This window comes from Manis javanica, chromosome 15 (assembly GCF_040802235.1).
Source record: "Manis javanica isolate MJ-LG chromosome 15, MJ_LKY, whole genome shotgun sequence".
NCBI lineage: Eukaryota > Metazoa > Chordata > Mammalia > Pholidota > Manidae > Manis > Manis javanica.
Genome location: NC_133170.1, coordinates 27,505,104 through 27,525,534, shown reverse-complemented (window position 1 = coordinate 27,525,534; position 20,431 = coordinate 27,505,104). Strand labels below are relative to the sequence as shown.

The window sequence follows — 20,431 nt, the reverse complement described above, 5'->3', positions numbered from 1 at the left end:
CTTAGATTGTTTCGTGTCTTGGCTATTGTGAATAATGCAGATATCTCTTTGAAACAGTGATTTCATTTACTGCCCAGAAGTTGGATTGCTGAATCATATGGCTGCTCTGTTTTTAATTTTTTGAGGAACCTCCACATAGTTTTCAATTTATATTCCCACCTATGCAAGGGTTCCACGTTCTCACCAACAGTTCTCTCTTATTTCTTTTATGCCAGCCATTCTAATAGGTATGAGGTGATAATTCACTGTGCTTTTGATTTGAATTTCCCTATTGATTAGTGATGTTGAGTATCTTTTCATGTACTTGTTGGCTATTTGTATAATAATTGCAAATATTTCTTCTTCAGAGAAATGTCTATTCAAGTCTTTTGCCCATTTTAAAGTCAGATTTTTTTTTTTTTTTTTTTTGCTATTGAGTTGTATGAGTACCTAATATATTTTGGATATTAACCCCTTATCAGAAAGATGGTTTGCAAATATTTTTTCCCATAGGTTAGCTTTTTATTTTGGTGTGCAGAAGCTTTTTAGTTTGATGTAATTTCGCTTATTTTTGCTTTTGTTCCTTGTTGTTTGGGTGTCATTTCCAAAAACATTGTTACCAACATCAATGTCAATGAGCTTCCCCTCTATATTTTCTTCTAAAAGTTGTATAGTTTCAGGTCTTAATCCATTTCAATTAATTTTTGTTAGTGGTGTAAGATTGGGGTCCAATTTCATTCTTTGCCTGGTTATCCAATTTTCCCATCATCATCTATTGAAGAGACTATCCATTCCTCCACTGAGTCTTCTTGGCTCCCTTGCCAAATATCAGCTGGACGTCTATGAATGGGTTTTCTTCTGGGCTCTTGGTTCCATTCCATTGATCTGTGTGTCTATATTTCACCAATATCCTACCTTTTTTACTACTATAACATTTAAACCAAGTTTGAAATCAGGAATTGCAATGCTTCCAGCTTTGTTCTTTCTCAGGATTGCTTAGGTTATTGGAGATTATTTCTAGAGTTTTTAATTAAAGGTTTATTTCATTTTTTGGTGATTTTTGGTCTTGTAAATATGGCATTTTTCTTCCATCACATTTTTCTTATTTTTGTAGTTAGTAAGACAGACAACTGATTTTATCATCTTATTTTCAGTCAAGTCCGTGTGTAACATTTCTTTATTGTTTGTAATAATTGTGTGTGAAGCTTTTGAGGGCTTGAAGAATATTTAAATCACATCTTTTTTGCAAATAATGTTAATTTACCTATTCTACTTTTTTGTCATTTACTCTTTTCCTTTTTTTTGGTTATACATGTTGGCTAGTACCAGCAAAACAATATTATTCAACAGTAATGACTGTAAAATTTTTGCTTTTTCTAACTATGATAAAATGCTGCTGGCATTTATCAATAAGCATGATAGCTTTTGAATATATATATACACATACATATATTTTATACATATCTACACATATCTAAAAGGCAGTATTTATATTTTAGAGGTTTAAAAATTAAGTTCCTTTTAACTAAGAATTCATATTGGTTATTATCAAACCCTTCTCAACATTATGTCTATGATCAAAACAAACTTTCCCCTGTGATTATTACCAATGGCACATTTTCATTCTTAGAATTAACTCTTATAAAACGGTATTATTTGATAATCACTTCTTTTTTAACATTTAAACAAAATTCGTAATGGAACCAAGAGCCCAGGTGAGAGTAGTCTGTTGTTTTCCTTTTTATGTGAGCTATTGCAAGCTCTCATTTCAGTGATATTCTGGCTTGTTGAAAGACTGAGGGCGTATCTTCTTTACTCCATTCAGGAACAATTCTGTGAATAGCAACTGAGTCACCGGCACCCACACCGCCTAAGGACATGACTCTGGAGGATGGCTTCTGTCTTCTGCATTCCATTTCTATTTACTCCTCCTTACAGTTATTTGTTCAGTGATTACTTAGAAACTGCTCTCCCAATTGTCATTATTATGATAATCTCATCATATTTAGGGCATGAAAAGATCCTAAATTCAGGTTTCTACTAATTGTGTTACATATTCCAATATTGTATTCAAGATCACCTCATTTCTGTTTTCCTCATTGAGCTAAAATAAACGGAATGTTCATCACTGACTTAATCACAGTTTCTGAGCTTCACCTCGGTATACTGAGAGAAGACAATGGAATACAGGACTTATAGTTTTCTCCACATTCTTCTGTAGTTCTCTTGTGCCATCGTGCAGAAGTACCCTGATTTACCAGTTCAAGGTTATATTTGTTGGATTCTGTCATCTCTGGAGGAAAACAATTCAAGCCAATCTGATTATAGACTTCTTTACACTTGGGTCATACATTTTTACAATTAACTTGCCATTTCTATTCCTACCCCTTTTAAAGTATAACATAAATTTCCTTTTGTCTTTTATTACTTCTTTATTAAAAGTTTTATGCTTTGTAACATAAATAGTATAAATATTTATTCTATGGCAAAGTAGCTTTAGCAAGATTCTATATACTATTAAAATAAGTTAATTCTTAATGTATAATGAAATCTAACGTTAAAATGAAGATACTGAAAAGTCAAAAAGTCAGGGGCCTAGTGAGTTAGATATGTGTTTAATTCATAAAGCCACATTTACCAAGTTAATAACTTCACAAATTGCAAAAGAAAGTGAGAAAGACAAATGACATCAATACAACCTGATAATGGGTATTTTAAAATGTAAAATTAATAATATGCCTTTAGTATCAATAATGTCAATCATGTAGTAAACATTTAGTAAACACTAATATATTAATTTTCTTTATAGTGAAGCACATAAAATAATAAAATAGGGTCTAAAATATTTTTTAGGATAAAGACAATCTTGCTTCTGAATGAAACAAGTAAAAATCATTTTTGCTCTCTTCTTGAAGTAGTAATTACTGAAAATTTTAAAACTTTTTACAAATGAAATGTTAATACTAATTAGCTTTTATACCTAAAATTAAACTAAAGCTTTTTTTGTACATACAATATGTAATTTAATTATTGAAAATGTGAGGAGGGTGGGTATTTTTCTATGGATGAAAAAAATTGAATCTTATAGGTGGCCAAAATCACATATTTTATTTAATGTTGCCAGCATTGAGTAATTTATAATATTTGTAGTTTAACAATCACTTTCAAATATATGTCACTAGATTAGAATACCATAGAAATCCACTAAGGTAAATAACAGCATGTTTTTTCTCTCTACTTGACAGAAGAGGATACTCAAGTGCATAGAGACTGTATTATTCCAGATGTCAAAACTAGAGACTGGTGAAAGTGAGACAGGGACAGTGGTGTAGTCAGAGTAGGGTGAGGGCCTCTAGAAAAAGACCTCTACCAAAACTTCATTAAACAATTAAAGACAGAGTCACATTAATTCTCTAAAGTAAAATATCAAACTAGGAATATAAGCATTCTTCAGTGAAGATTAGTTAAAACTAAAAAGCCAGGAATAGCCTGGCCTGGAAGGTTTGAACATCCCCCAGATAAGAAAATACCTCAGCATGGCCCATGCCTTGTTTGTGTCAATTAAATGAGGCTATTGTAAAATTTACTTTAGCCACTAAAAGGCCCAGCTTACCTTTAACTTGACCCAGATGCTGCTTTTCCTCCTCCGGCCCTAATCAAGTCAGTGACTCAGCTCACCTTGAAAGCAAAACAAGCGGCCTTGACTGATATGCTCCCAAACCAAGAAACTGCTGTTCTGAGAAAGGATCAAAGCAGTAAACTTCTTATGTTAACTCCGCAAAATAGTTTGGAAAACAGCTAAGAAACTTAGTGTCTCTTTAAAAATAAACACTTAGAGACCATCTGGTGGATCCACATCCCTAGCTCTTGGTCTCTCAACTGCCTATTAATCCCCTAGACAACGCACCACCACGGACTCTATTGTCCCCTCCTGGTGTGAGCCGGGGGCTCTGTTCTTTCAGGTTCTCTCTAAATAAAAGCCTGCACCTAGCTCTCCTACCTTGACTGTTTGTGAACAAGAACTCCGGCATCAAAAGTTTGATTAAAATTCAATTCTTCTAACTCCAAATTGTGACAGGTTTTATGTGGTTAATGAAATGAAGGGGGCAAAAAGTTTTCAAATTTTTGAAGACTTGATTTACAAACATAACATGAAATGAACAGAAGTGAATCAGGGTAGATTGCTTTCCTATGCTTTATATGTTTATAGCAAATTCTGGGTGTCTTCATACAGTACACAGGCCACACTACACACACCCGTGGAAAGTGCACACCCGTGCTGTGATGAGCCCACTGATCTCGAACCAGTCCCATCATACAACTACGCTGCTCGTCTACCCCAGAGACGAAAAGTCTTCATTTCACAAAAGATTCCTGAAAAAAATTAAATTAGGCATTTACTTTTCTGTTTTCTTTCCTTATGGTGAGATGATATATTTTTATTAGAAAAGTGAGAATACAGAAAAATTTCCCCCATACATATATAAAAAAGGAAAGAATGTAAATAAGAATTCATTTAAAACCAGGCAAATTATTTTTGTATTTCTCTTGGTTATAAAAAATGATATCAAAAAATTTAATGGGTGTTTTTAATTCACCTACATTAAGATAGTCAAAAATATTTTCCATCACTAATATTGAATGACAACACAGTTTTCTATTTACTGTTGTTTTATTTTATTTGGTGAGAATTACTCTCTTTGCAAGGTAAATTTGGGTAAGATATACAAATTTTTTGTTGAATTTTGTCGTAGTACATTTAATCAACTTCTGTCCATATCATTATCATTTACAAGCCTTCATCATCATCATCATTAGGAAAAATAATTTCACATTTGTTTGTATAGTAACATATGTCATCTTACATTTTATATAGTAATATATTACAGTGTCTAGCTGAACTCTCAGGTAAGAAATAGCTATTTAACAAATATACATAGTGCTTAGATTACAAATAATAAAAGCATTCTCATATTTGATCATGATAGAAGTGATGGATAGAATTTATTTTATTTTGCAAGTAAAGTTTATCACAGAAGGTAAGTGCCTTGCACAAGAGGAGAAGACTTGTGAGAAAATTCAAATTGAAATTCAAGTCTCTAATTCCAATGTAAAGATTCAGTCTTCTAGTTTTGTTTAGAGATAACGCTCTATCTTACAACATAACTTCTTATCCTTCACTAAGCATATCTTATTTACCTGTCACTGAACAAAATGGGAGTATAGCCCCAAAGTAATAAGCATCCCTGGCCCTCAGCCATTCTACCCAGACACTAAAGAAGCAATTAGAATTACCTTATAGTGTGAATATTTTTAGGAACTTTCTTAAGATTGAAACTTGATTCAAGGGTTTCTCATTTCTTGAGTAACAGTTGTCAAAAACACACACACACATAGATACACACCTGATCAGAGAAGGAAGGTCCTGATCTTGTGGATAAAAGCCCCCTATAAAACCAGAAAATTTAGACATGTCTTGAGTTCCCAATTTAGGATTGAAACCAGAGATGCCCAGTCAATTTTGATGTCTGAGAAAAATATGATAAATGCTCTAATCTCATCTTCCTGTTGAAGAAACATAACACAAACCACAGTACTTCTGCCTTTTCACTACACAGAAAAATTCATTTTGGTGAAATAAATTAAAATTCCATGATTAAGCATCATATGCCTAGCTTAAATAATTATTGATTTGTGATCAGTATTATTTCATTTATGATATATGTGGGTGTCTCAAATCTATCTCTGCTCCTAAATAGGGTCCTTCACTCCTTTTTCCTTGTGAACATCACTATATTCCTCTCATACATAATTCAATACCTTTTCATAATAAAAACAAACTTTAGCATACATATTAGGATCTATATAAATATCATCCTTAATTTCAAGATAGTAGTCTTTTAGAAAATCATAAGTGGGAAACCATCACTAAAAATCACCTCTTTCCAATATCATTGTGGAGACTCTTCAGGTCTTTTAAGACTACCACAGGAAATTAAAGTGATAAGGCCTTAAAAATGTTTTTCATGATGATCTGTTTATCTGCATAGAAAATAAAAAATAATTGAATAACCAGTTAACAAATAATATTAATATAACAATGTAGCATTGATTTGCAAAATTTGTTATCTTAAAGGCCAATTATAAATAAAAAAGCATTTTTAATATACCATTAGCAACCATAATAGACTGTAAGGCACTTACAGATAAATCTAACAGAAATAGACAAGATCTATATGACTTATTGTATAATTTTCTAGGAATGTTTTTAAAAGAACTAAATTTGGACAAGACTACTGGATCCATAAAGGTGTCAATTCTAAAACATTTTAGAGACTCAATTCCAATTAGTATCCCAGGTTTTGCTGCAAAACTTGTGAAGTACAAACCTAAATATTAATTAAATTGCAAGAGCCAAATAGTCCTATCACTATGGAATAAGAAGAAAAAGTGGGGACTTTGCCCTACTGGATATTAAGACCTTTGCTAAAGCTGTGTTAATTAAAACAAAGTGATGTGAGACCCTAGACAAATCAGACAAATTGAAAGAAAGAAAAGATACAGGTAAGAGAAAGTTACATGCAGAGATGAAACAAAATATATGAAGTGGCATTGAAGATATAGTAGGAAAGGAAATACTTATAAGTAATCAGTGCTGGGAGATTTCTTATATCAATATAAAAACATATAGTTGGATTTCTACTCCATATACATCATATGCAGAAGAGTTAGGAACTTAAATACACCCACCTATGTGCATAAAATAAGTATTATGAGAGTTGACACCAATTAGCAACACCAGTTCAGTATACATGTTATTTATATCCATTTATTCAGATAAAATATAGAATAAGATAATAAGGCCAAATTTTAAGGAATAGTTATCAAACTCAAAATTCATTTTTAAAATTAATTAGTTAATTACTTATATTTTCTTGCTGGAACAAAATTGATTACATTGGTTTCAGATGGACAACACAATGAGTTGATGATTATACACATTACTAGGTGGTCTACAGTAACGTAGGTGCCCCATCACCATACCAAGATGTTACAATATTACTAGTTATATTTCCCATGCTATACTGCCATTCCTATGATTAACTTGTTTTACAATCTGCAGTTTGTGCCTTTTTATCCCCTTCACCAATTTTACCCATTCCCTCACCCACTTCCCTATGGTAATCAACCATCTATTGTCAGTATTTATTGGTCTATTTTTGGTTGTTTTGTTTTTAGATTCCATACATAAATGAAATTGTCTTTCTCTGCTTGGTTTATTTTAAGCCATTTGTCTTTCTCTGCTTGGTTTATTTTACTGAGCATGATAGCTTCTAGGTCCATCCATGTTGTCTGTCACAAGAGGCAAGATTTCCTTCTTTTTTTACGGCTGAGTAATATTTCAATGTGTATATATACCACATCTTCCTCAATCATTCTATCAATGGGCACATGGGTTGCTTCCACACTGTGGCTACTGTAAATTATGCTGCAGTGATCATAAGTGTGCATATATCTTTTTGAATTAGTGATTTTGTGTTCTTTGCTGGGTCATATGGTACTTTTCTTTAGTTTTTGAAGAACTTCCATATTGTTTTCCACAGTGGCTGGACCAATTTACATTCCCACTGTCAGTACAGGAAGGGGTTCCTTTTTCTCCACATCCTCACCAATGATTGTTATTTCTTGTCTTTTGAATAGTAGCCATTTTAACTGTGAGGTGATACCTCATTGTGTTTTTGACTTACATTTCCCTAATGATAAATGATATTGAGCATTTTTTCATGTGTCTATTGGCATCTGTATGTCTTTGGTAAAATGTCTATTCAGGTACTCTGCCCATTTTTTAATTGAATTTTTTGTCTTTTGGTGTTGAGTTACATGAGTTCTTTATATATTTTCGATATTAACCCCATATCAGATATATTATCCTTTAGAAATATATTCTTCCAGAAGGTAGGTTGCCTTTTTGTTTTGTTGAAGGTTTCCTTTGTTGTGCAGAAGCTAAACTCAAAATTCTTAAAGCTAAACTAAGGAAAGAAGAACAGCAAATTATAGAGGGTCCTACGTTTCAAGTGGTCAATCAAGAAGATTACTCGACACACATTTTTTTAGTGCCAACTATTTGCTCAGTGCTTTCCAGGCCTTTAGAATGTTGAAGTAAAAAGTCCAGACAAAACTTCATGCCCTCATGGAGTTTACATTTTAGTATAGGTGTTAGAAAATGAACAAGTAGGTACGAAACAAGTTCAAGACTAAACAAGAAAAGTGACTATAAACAAATTGAAGATTAAAAAAGAATACTGCTACCTTCTGACATTGTTATGCCAATATCCTTTTCAGCTAGTCACCATTTTCCACTGACTATTATACATAGTAAAACTAGACCTATGTACAAGAAATGTGAGCTGATTATTTTCTTACAACCACATTTTCATAAATATTTGGTTTATAAAAGGAAATGAATGGATGCTTAAATGTGGGCTTTTTATGAGGATTTCTAAATCGTACTTGCCTGAAGTGTCATGTTTGTGTTAGTAGCTGTACATTTAATTGAGATTTTGTGTGTCTTAAATTTAACATTAAGAAAAAGAGAAAGAAATAGGGAGAAACAAATCATCTGAATATTCTTCTCATCTCATTTTTTTCAAATATGAACTCACAGATTGTGGGGAAGTCACAAAAACATACGTGCAATACAGTTTCTTGAAATAAATACCATGATAAGCTACGTATGGGAAGAAGTTACGGCGTCATATATAAGGACTGACTCCTAAATAAACCAACGGAGTGAGGAAAAGGTTCTTAAAGAGGCGAATTCTAAGATCAGTCCAGGATAACGAATTAAAAAAGTAAAGGGGGGAGGAGTTAAAAAAATAATAGCTTCTATAAAGAAATAATATGTTCAAGAAATCCCAGTGTCTTTCTCCGCACTGAGCATACCTGTCACTCTGCATCTGTCATGATGGGACATTTATTGCTGATTTGTAACCGCTACTGATGTCCTGGTGATGCGTGAAGTTGCAAAAGGATGTGATAATTTTCAGAAAACATGTTTTTAGTAAATGGAATAAAACCAACAGAAATGAATTTACGCAGAAGTGAAAATTTGACTACAAAAATACATGTATTCATATGGATGTATTTACGTCACCGCTTAAAACTATTGGAGAAAAGAAGTTGCAGTACTTTGCCGACAGCTTGGATTTAAGTTGTCTGAGAACAACCACCACCCCTTCCACACACTATTTAGGAATTACTTCTGTTAAATGAGGGTAACCACCACGGCCCAATCCATTGACTGTCTTGGCCCGTGAGATGCAGGCTGGCTCCCAAGATGTACCAGAGGGGAGGCGGTGGTGGGGCCACAAAGCGACTCTGTGGTGAAAAACAGTCCTCTCGGCAGGATGCTCACTTCAAGCTGTAGCTTCAAAACTGGATGTGGTCAGAGGTGTGTACTGGACAGTTGCCCAGCAATGAAAGCATATGATGTGCAGTTATGATGAAGTGACACTTTGGCAGTCTTGACATTCTATAAAAGACATGTCAAAAAGACAAATGCTAAAATTCACAGAAGAGAGGAAGTAAAAGGAACAGGAGAAACGGGGCTAAGTCTAGACAGGCATGGACATATTGAAGCAGAAGGGAAATGGTGAGCAGTATAAAAGTAAAAACTCCACAAATAGACTTGAAGAAATATTTTTCCAGAACATTCATCCAGGTAGTATGTGTCAAATAGTACACTGGCATCCGATGAACACAAGGAAGATGTTTCATAAACGCACACTTCAGTGGGGACAGGGGGAGCAGCTCCCCATTCTGGCAACTAATACTGCTCAGTACTGTTTCCTAAGCTAATAATGGATAAATGACCTCCATCTCTGTTGAAACTTACTATAATGCTCAAAATAAGCAATTCTTCTGAGATATCATTCCTTTCGCAAAGAGATAGTTTCACTATGTTAACTTAGCCCAAGTCATGAGATTTCATTTTTTTGTTTCTTTATTATCAATCTATATGATATAGTAGAACAGAAAAGTTTTTTTTCCCTTTGGTATTACCCTAGATTTTGGGAAATAAACAGCCATGTAAATAGTAGCCCTTTTCAAAATTGCTCTCAACTAAATCATATGCATGATTTACAAGTCAGATGACTTCGTATTTCTATTAGAATCCTGGTCATTTTTCTTTGCTTATTTCTTTGTCATTCAACTTTACATTTTTCTGCTACAATGGTAATCTCCACATTTATGAGAAAAAGATGCCATTTACAGCTTCTCCATCTTGTATTCAAATGGAGTTTGTGTTTACTTCAATACTTTAAATGTTAAAGAATCCTAGAATTTTATAGATGCCATAAAATTTGGACAGGACTTAACCTGAGTGCCTAGGAAAAGAGATCTAAAGATATGACAGCACTTTTCCTAAGGAAAAAGGCTCATTAGTTGCAGATCTGGATGGAACCAAGGTCTCCCAAATAAATAAAAAACATCTTTTTATTATCATTATCATCATTTTTATGATTATGTACCTTATAGCAAGTGGTCAGATTCTAATTGACTTATAACATCTTCCTTTATCCCCAGTAGATTTACTTGCACACACAGGAATAAAAATGTGTATAGTTTAAACTCTACAATTCTTAGCATTACTCTCTTGGAGAGTATGACAATAACCGCTGACATGTTCCTCTGCTTTTACCCAATCGTCTGGAGCCTTTTTATACTGCATTAATTTTCTCTCCTTTATTTTACTCAAAATTAACCCCAAACCAAAACAAAATATATCAATAAAAGGGCATAATTAAATAAACAGGAAATTACTGATATTTTCAGAAAGACTGTTTTCTGTGGGTTTTTTTTTTTTTTGAGCTAGTATTTATTGAGGATCTTTTTTAGGTGTCCAGCATATTGTTTGGAAATGAATATACATAGTTCAATAAGGTATAAACCAAAACCCCTGTCATCTGATTGTTCACAATCTAAGGCCTAGACATACACATCTGGTTTTACGGTAATACATAATTTGCAATGGTTAACACAATTACTGGTTTTATAGAAGATAGAAACATATGATGTAATTTAAACTACGTTGCTTGAATAGTGCCACATAGTCAATAAAATCCCTTTGAGGAGTGTTAAACAACATAGCATAAATTATGAATCTTTGTCTTCTTACTCATACCCATTACTCGTCATTCCAGAATGTGTCAAGCTCTATCCTCATCTTCAGCTATCAATAGCCCCACCTAAAACCAACAATACTGGACTGCATATAACTCTCTTTATTAGTTTTATTATTCCTTTCTTCTGTCTTTGACATTTCTGTCTTCAGTTCCTGGTGTTTTAAACCCATTCATCATGATATCTAACATGTTTTAAAAAAATATTCTGCCCCTGATTCACCTAATCTAGATCACCTTCCCTAACACCATTTTCTCATCACCAATATAGGCAATCTATTGCAAAATTATCATGTTTCTATCCTCTATAAAACCAGTAATTGTGTTAACCACTGCAAATTATGTATTAATTTAAAAACCAGATGCTTATGTCTAGGTCTTAGGTTGTGAACAATCAGATGACAGGGATTTTGCTTTATAATTCATTCAACTATGTATATTCATTGTCAAACAATATGCTGGCCACAGAAAAGAGACCCTCAATAGATACTACCTCAAAAAAAAAAAACACAGGCCAGATTTCCATGTGTTGGATGGACAATTTAACCTGCTCAGAGGACGATGGATTTTTATATCAGTGGAGATAAAGAACAATCAAGCACCATAGTTACAGACCACAAACAGTCAGCAAATGATGTTTTTACTTAGAACTGTGATGTCAGAATGGTGAAGATCACACTAATTAAGGAGATAAACTGACACAGTTGAAGACATTAATCCAATAGTAGATGAAATGATTCTAATCTATTTAATCTGTTCTAATTCTTATAGGGAGAGGAAAAGTATAAGAATGTTGTACATGTTTCTAGATTTTTCTGAATGAAATGATACTGATACCACTAACCAGAGGATACAAGAGTAAACAGCTTAGGGAAGGGAATGATGGCCTAAAATGTGGGCATTATAGTGTAAATCCAGTAGTGATCAGATAGGAAATAAAAACCACAGACTAGTGCACTGCCTTGGGTGCTAAGTGAAAAAAGGTTTCTCAGAGGAATGCGAAATCCACTGTATCTAATGCTGCTGCTAATTCAAATAAGATGAAATGATTACCGGATTTACAAAATAGGGAATACTCTTGTGTTATTGGGGCAATTATCCTATTTGTGGTAGATTTAAAGATAATGTGATTAGAAAGTTTTACTGTGATGCAGCCAGATGTTTATTAAAATATTTTTTCTGGTAGTGACGAATTGTACTTGATCCTGAGTATCAAAGCATCATTGATCCTGAACACAATCAGCTGTGAGCTCCTATTGTTACACATCCTTATTTTGGCTACTTTTCCCATCTGGAAATTTTAGCCTTCATGTCCTCACATCTTTTATACTTTCAATCTCCTTTTCTCTTTTCTTCTATTAGTTCTTTCAATTCACTTTCTCCTAAATGATTCTAATCTATTTTCTAATCACTCCACTGATTTTGATTTAAATGACTCAAGTGTTTTTGTTTCTATTTTCTATTTATAGCTCATAATTATATTATACTTACAGTTTCATATTTATATTTTGCCCTCAATCATCACAAAATATAATTCTTCCTGATGGTTTCAAGGACATTTCCCATATTCCACACTGTTTCTTATTTTTCTATTTGTTATTTATACTCAATATCTCTGCAGGAGAGAGGAATTCAGAATCAAATACTTCATCATTACCAAGCTAGTTGTTCTAGTTGTTTTTATGCTAGAGTAGTAACAGTTAAGAAGAAGACAGATTTAACCATATACACAAAAGCCACTGTTTTCCAAGATCACCCCAAGAAGTCTGACTACTTTCATTTGGGTATCTTGTCTTTGATCAATTAATTTCCTGTTTAGATTCTCCTAATCACAGAGTTGGTCAATTTTCCTTAAAAAATATGGTGATTCTTATTTGTCTATTCATATAATATTGGTGCTTAAATTCGAGCAATGTTTTTCTATCTTAAAATAGCATTTTCATTAATTTTTTAATTAATTCAGATAACTTGCAAAGTAGCTTATATCTGGCAATATTGAAATTGTGGGAAGAATCAGCCACAGATTCCATGGTTAAGGGCTTTATCCTACAAGGCTGCCCATCACCCCCAACTCCAGATGCCCGTTGCAAACCCCAGGCAGGTACCTGTGCTTCTGACCTACCAGCTACAAATTGGAGGTTCCCATGACCTCCCCATTAGGTTTGATTAATTTGCTAGAGTGGCTCACAGAATTCAGGAAAACTCTTACATTTTCCAGTTTAATAAAAGATACTATAAAGGATACAAAATGAAAAGAGACATAGGGTGGGATCCCAAAATAAAGGAGCTTCTATCCTCGTGGAGCTTGCAGCCTGGCTCCATTGTGGTATGTGGAGACCTTCTGGTTCCCCGGGCATAGAAGCTCTCTCCAACCAAGAAGCAGCCAAGTGAGCAGAATAGGCAAAGAAGAGTGTGAGAGAAAGCAGAGAGCTCTTCTCATGGGTTTTGTGAGGGCTTTATTGAATAGTCATGATTGACTAAACTATTGGCCATTGGTCGATCCAACCTCTAGCCTCTGCTCTTGGGTATGGGCCCAAAAGTCTCTCATTAACATGACAAGACACCCATTTCACCTTTAAGAGTCTCTAGTGTATTCAGGAAGAACTGTGGATGAAGACCAAAAATACCTGGGAAATATGTATTTAGTCATATGAATGATCAAATATGTATTTCTTATAAATCATTGTATCACAACATTACATAATGATAAAGGGGTCAGTCCAACAAGAGGATATAACCATTATAAATATCTATGCACCCAACATAGGAACACCTAAATATGTAAAACAGATACTAACAGAATTAAAGGAAGAATAGATTGCAATATATTCATTTTAGGAGACTTTAACATACCACTCACATAAATAGAGAGATCAACCAGACAGAAAATAAATAAGGAAACAGAACGAAAAGTACATCAGATCAGATGGATTTAATAGATATCTACAATACATTCCACCCTGAAGCAGCAATATCACACTTTTTCAAGTGTACATGGAACATTCTCCAGAATAGACCACATACTAGGCCAGAAAAAGAGTCTCAATAAATTCAGAAAAGATTGAAATTGTATCAAGCAGCTTCTCAGACCACAATGGTATGAAATGAAGTAAATTGCACAAAGAATAAAAGTGTACAAACACATGCAGACTAAACAACATGCTTCTAAATAATCAATGAATTAATAAACAAAACAGAAATCAAGCAATACATGGAGACAAATGAAAATCAAAATTCTGCAGCTCCAAATCTGTGGGACACTGTGAAGGCATTTCTAAGAGGAAAGTACACTGTAATATAGGCCTATCTCAAGAAACAAAGACAACACCAAACAAGCAGTCTAAACTCACAATTAAAGAAACTGAAAAAGAACAAATGAGTTACAAAGTTAGTAGAAGGAGGGACATAATAAAGATCAGAGCAGAAATCAATAAAATTGAGAAGAATAAAACAATACAAAGTATTAATGAAATGAGGAGCTGGTTCTTTGAGAAAATAAACAAAATAGATAAACCCCTACCCAGACTTATCAAGAAAAAAACAGGGAGAACACACATAAAATCAGAAACAAAGAAGGAATAATCACAATGGATACCAGAGAAATACAAATAATTATTAGAGAATATTATGAAAAATTATATGCCAATAAACTGGACAACCTAGAAGAAATGGATAACTTCCTAGAAAAATACAGTCTTCCAAGACAGACCCAGGAAGAAAAAGAAAATCTGAACATACCAATTACCAGCAATGAGGATGAATTAGCAATAAAAAAATTCCCCAGAAGCAAGATGCCAGGCACAGATGGCTTCACAGATGAATTCTACCAAATATGTAAAGAAGAGCTAATATCCATTGTCCTTATAATTTTCCAAAAAGTAGAAGAGGAGGGAATAATTCCAAACTCATTCTATAAGGCCAGCATTACTCTAATACCAAAACCAGACAAAGACACCACAAAAGAAAAAAAATTGCAGACCAATATCCCTGATGAACAAAGATCCAAAATCTTCAACAAAATATTAGCAAACTGAATTAAAAAATACACCAAAAAGATCATCCATCATGACCAAGTGAGGTTTATTCCAGGGATGCAAGAATGGTACAATAATCATAAATGAATCAATATCATACAACACATAACAAAAAGAAGGGTAAAAAACCACATGATCATCTCAATAGATGCTGAAAAGCATTTGACAAAATTCAACATCCACTCCTGATAAAAAATCTCAACATAGGGCAAGTACCTCAACATAATAAGGGCCATATATGAGAAACACATAGCCAACACCATACTTTTTCTCTAAGATCAGGAAAAAGACAAGGATGTCCACTCTCACCACTTTTATTCGACATACTCCTGGAGATTCTAGCCACAGCAATCAGACCAAACAAAGAGATAAAAGGCATCCAAATTGGTAAGGAAGAAGTTAAACTGTCACTATTTGCAGAGAACATGATGTACATAGAAAACCCTAAAGAATACACAAAGAACTATTTGAATTAATGACTGAATTCAGCCAAGTTGCAGAATGCAAAATTAATACACAGAAATCTGTTGCATTCCTATATGCTGACAACAAACTAGCAGGAAGAAAAATCAGGAAAACAATTCCATTTACAATTGCTTAAAAGGGAATACAACACCTAGGAACAAACCTAACCAAGGAAGTGAAAGATCTATACTCTGAAAAGTATAAGACACTCATGAGAGAAATTAAAGAAGACACAAATAAATGAAAATCTATCCCATGCTCATGCATGGGAAGAATTAATATTGTCAAAATGGCATCCTGCATAAAGCAATCTACAGATTCAATGCAATCCCTATCAAAATACTAACAGCATTCTTCAATGAATGAAAACAAATAGTTCTAAAATTCATATGGAACCACAAAAGACTCTGAATAGCCAAAGCAATCCTGAGAAGGACGAATAAAGCTGGGGGGATTATGTGCCCCAACTTCAAGCTCTACTACAACACCACAGTAATCAAAACAATTTGGTACTGGCACAAAAACAGACCCATAGATCAGTGGAACAGAATAGAGAGCCCAGATATAAACCTACACATATACGGCAAATTAATGTATGATAAAGGAGCTATGGATATGAAATGGGGAAAAGACAGCTTCTTCAATAACTGGTGTTGGGAAAATTGGACAGCTACAGGTAGAGAATGAAACTGGATTTTTGTCTAACTCCATATACAAAAGTAGGCTTAAAATGGATCAAGGACCTGAATATACATCATGAAACGATAAAACTCTTAGAAGAAAACATAGGCAAAACTCTCTTGAACATAAGCATAAGCAATTTTTCCTGGACACATCTCTTTGAGCAAGGGAAACAAAACAAAAAATGAACAAGTGGGACTATATCAAACTAAAAACTTCTGTGCAGCAAAGGACACCATCAGCAGAACAAAAAGGCATCCTACAGTGTTGGAGAATATATTAGTAAATGACTCATTGGATAAGGGGTTAACATCCAAAATATATGAAGAACTCATACATTCAACACCCAAAAAACAAATAACCTGATTAAAAACATGGGCAAAGGACACCAAAGAGAAAATATGAATGAACAACAGACACATGAAAAGATTCTCCATGTCACTAATCATCAGGGAAATGCAAATCAAAACCACAATGAGATATCACCTTATACCAGTTAGAATGGCCATTATCCAAAAGAAAAGAAATAACAAATGTTGATGAGGATGTGGAGAAATGGGAACCCTCCTACACTGTTCTTGGGAATGCAAATTGATGCAACCATTGTGGAAAGCAGTATGGAGGTTCCTTAAAAACCTAAAAATAGAGCTACCATTTGATCCAATAATTCCACTTCTAGGAATTAACCCAAAGAAAACAAAATCCCTGATTTGAAATATATGATTATTGCTGCACTATTTACAATAGCTAAGATATGGCAGCAACCTAAATGTCCATCAGTAAATGATTGAATAAAGAAAATTTGGTCCATATACACAGTGGAATATTATTCAGCCATAAACAGGAAATTTGCAACAACATGGATGATCAGTGAAATAAACCAGGTGGAGAAAAACAAATACCATATAATTTCACTTGTTTGTGGAATAGAAAAACAAAGCAAAACAGAATGAACAAAAAAGCAGTAAACTCATAGACACTGAAAAGTGACCAGTGGTTACCATGAGGGAAGAGTTGGGGTGGATTGGTGGAGAGAGTGAGGGAGATAAAGGAGCACACAATAATTCAAAATCACAATATAAGTTGGTCACAGGGATGGTAGTACAGCCTGGAGAATATAGTCAAAGATTCTGTAACATCTTTTTATGTAGACAGTAACTGCACCAGTTAGTAATATGGGTAACTGTTGAACTACTGTGTTATACATTTGAAACCAATATAAGATTGTATATCAATGATACTTCAATAAAAAATAATAAATGAGCTATCTAGCTATGAAAAGACAGGGTGAATCTTAAATGCATATTACTAAGTGAAAGAAACCAATCTGAAAAAAATATCATTGTGTAGGATTCCAATTATATGATATTCGGGAGAGACAAAACAATGGAGACAGTAAAAACATAAAAGGCTTCCAGGAATTTGGAGAGAGGATGGGATGAATAGGCAGAGCATGGGGGGTGGGGGGGTGGTTTTGACAGTAAAACTATTATGAATGATGCTATAATGGTGAAAACATGCCATTATACATTTGTCAAAATCCATAGAATATATAGCACCAAGAGTGAGCTCTAGTGTAAACTATGGACTTTAATAATAATTATGTATCAATGTACATTCATTGTTGAACTCTGGTGTAGGATGTTGATGGGGCGGAGAAAGCTATGCATGTGTAGGGGCAGGGAGGATACAGGAATTCTCTATTCTGTTCAATTTTGCTATGAACCTAAAACGGCTCTAAAAAAATGAAATCAACTTAAATAAATGGATGGAACTCTGGATTTGGCCTGTGGGGTCATAGTTTGGTGATGCCTAATTTAGTCTGACAATCTCTACCTTTTAATTGGTATGTTTAGCCTTTTTATTTTAATGTAATTATATGATTGATATGGTTCAGTTTAAGTCTACTATTTTGCTATTTGTTTCTATTTATCTTATCTGTTTTTTGTTGCTCTGTTGTCCCATTTACTGTCTTTTTTGGTTTGATCAATTTTGTTCTAATTATTCTGCTTTAGTTTGTCTACTGTCTGTTCAGGTATGTTCTATATTATGTCCTATTAGTTGCCCTAGGTATTATAATATGCATCCTTAACTTATCATTGTCTACCTAGAATTAGTATATATAATTTTACACTTATATATTTTTTAAATGTAGACACCTCACATCAGTGTGATTCCATTAGTTTCCCATGCTTTGTGCTATTGTCACATGTTTAACTTCTAAATACACTGCAATGCCACCTTACAATGTCACTAATTCTGCTTAAACAGTCTTTTGTCCTTTAAGGAAATTAAGGGAAGAAAAAATATATAATCTTTTATATTTAGCCCCGTATTTACTATTTAAAAGAGTTCCTCATTTCTTCTTGTTGATCAGAAGTTCCATCTAGTGATATTTCCCTTCACTCTGAGGAATTTCTTTTAGCACTTATTGTAGTACAGGTGCACTGATTCGGTTTTCATTTATCTGAACGTGCATTTATTTTTGAAGAATATTTTTGCTTGAGGTAGGATACTACAGTGATTCTCCTCTAGCCACTTCCTTAAACCGGTCATTCCATTGTTTTCTAGCTTCCATATCTTAATATTGCTCCTATAGTGGCTCTTAAGATTGTTTTTCTGCACTCTACTGCTTCCTGTGCTTGTTCCATGTGTGATAGGGAGAGTCGGAGAGAGAGGGGGGGAGGGAGGGAGGGACCATGCCCCCAATGGAACACTGGATATGACTTTTATACATTAAATAATATTCCATCATAGGGATAGGCCATAATTACTTCACTTACTGTTGGACACTTAGGCTGTTTCCAGGGTGTTGTAATTATAAATAAAGCACTGATGACAAAAAAAAAGACTGTTTTTCACAGTTTGAGTCTGAGGTACCTACATATGTTTTTAAAAAATGCACTCTGCTAAAGAGCCTTTTTTTTTTTGTTCTTGTAGCTTGATGGCTTTCACTAAATTTGACACATTTTCTTCATTGTTCCTCCTGTTTTTCTCTGCCTCATTCTTTTTCTGCTCTCTTTCTGTGACTCCAGTTACAATTAGTTGGGCCACTTGATATTGTCCATATATCACTGAGTCTATTTTTCTTTTAAAACATTTTTTTTCTCCTTTTCTTCTCATTGGATAATTTTTATTGCTATGTCTTGAAATTCATTACCTTTGTCTGAATTTGCTGATCAACTAAGCTTACCTAGTAAATCTTGAATTTCAGACACTGGACATTTCAATTCTATAATTCCCACTTGGTTCTTCTTTAGTTTCTAGTTTTTCCTTGAGATTTCTCCATGTCTTCAATCATTATGCCCATCTTTTCCTTTAAATCCTTGGACATTTTTACAATAGCCATTTTAAAACTCTTTTTTTTAAAAATTACAACATCTGAGTCATCTTGTCAGTTTTTATTGACTACTTTCATTTTTTGATGGTTCATATTTTCCTGCTTCTTCATGTGTCCAGTAATTTGTGATTGTATCCTTGACATTGTGAATAAATCCTTGTGAAGTGTCTGGTTTATGTTGCCTTTCTTTAAAGAGTGTTGAGTTTGTTTGGGTTGTTACCGTACTGGCAGCTTATTTTGATGCTGTTGAGATTTTATTTTAGGCTTTTTTAGACTAGACTTAGAGTGATATTTACCCAAGGACATGATCCTTACACCTAAGCAGTGGTTTACATGGTGCTTAGCAGAATACTCAGGGTGTCCATGGTGTTCAGTAAGATTTCTCCATTGTGACTCTCCAGCCAGAACTCCTGTGTCTCCTAAGATGGTGTGCCCCCTAGTGTCTCTGTTATGCTCTTAACCCTATAGAAGATGATAAGGGTAGACCTTGTGGAGTTTCTCACATGACCCATTCAGTCTATACTTTGGGAATCCAGAGAAAATTCCCAGAAAGCCCCCTCTTTTTCTGTGGCTCCTTTAACTTTGGTACCCCATACTGAAGTTTCAAGATGCTCTAGCGGCTCAGACTCTGCTCTCTAACTCAACTCAGGGGACTGTCATGCTCTGCTTGGGGTTCAACATTCAATACCAAGATTACAAAATTGATTGCCCCCAGGTAAAGAAACAGGTAAGTGGAGAGCTCACCTCAT

The 20,431-nt window shown here is 34.0% G+C and overlaps 1 pseudogene; it reads right to left on the bottom strand.

Moving 5' to 3' along the window:
- The window catches only part of LOC108388386 (NKG2-D type II integral membrane protein-like), a 23,974-nt pseudogene extending 3,543 nt beyond the window's left edge, over window positions 1-20,431 (bottom strand).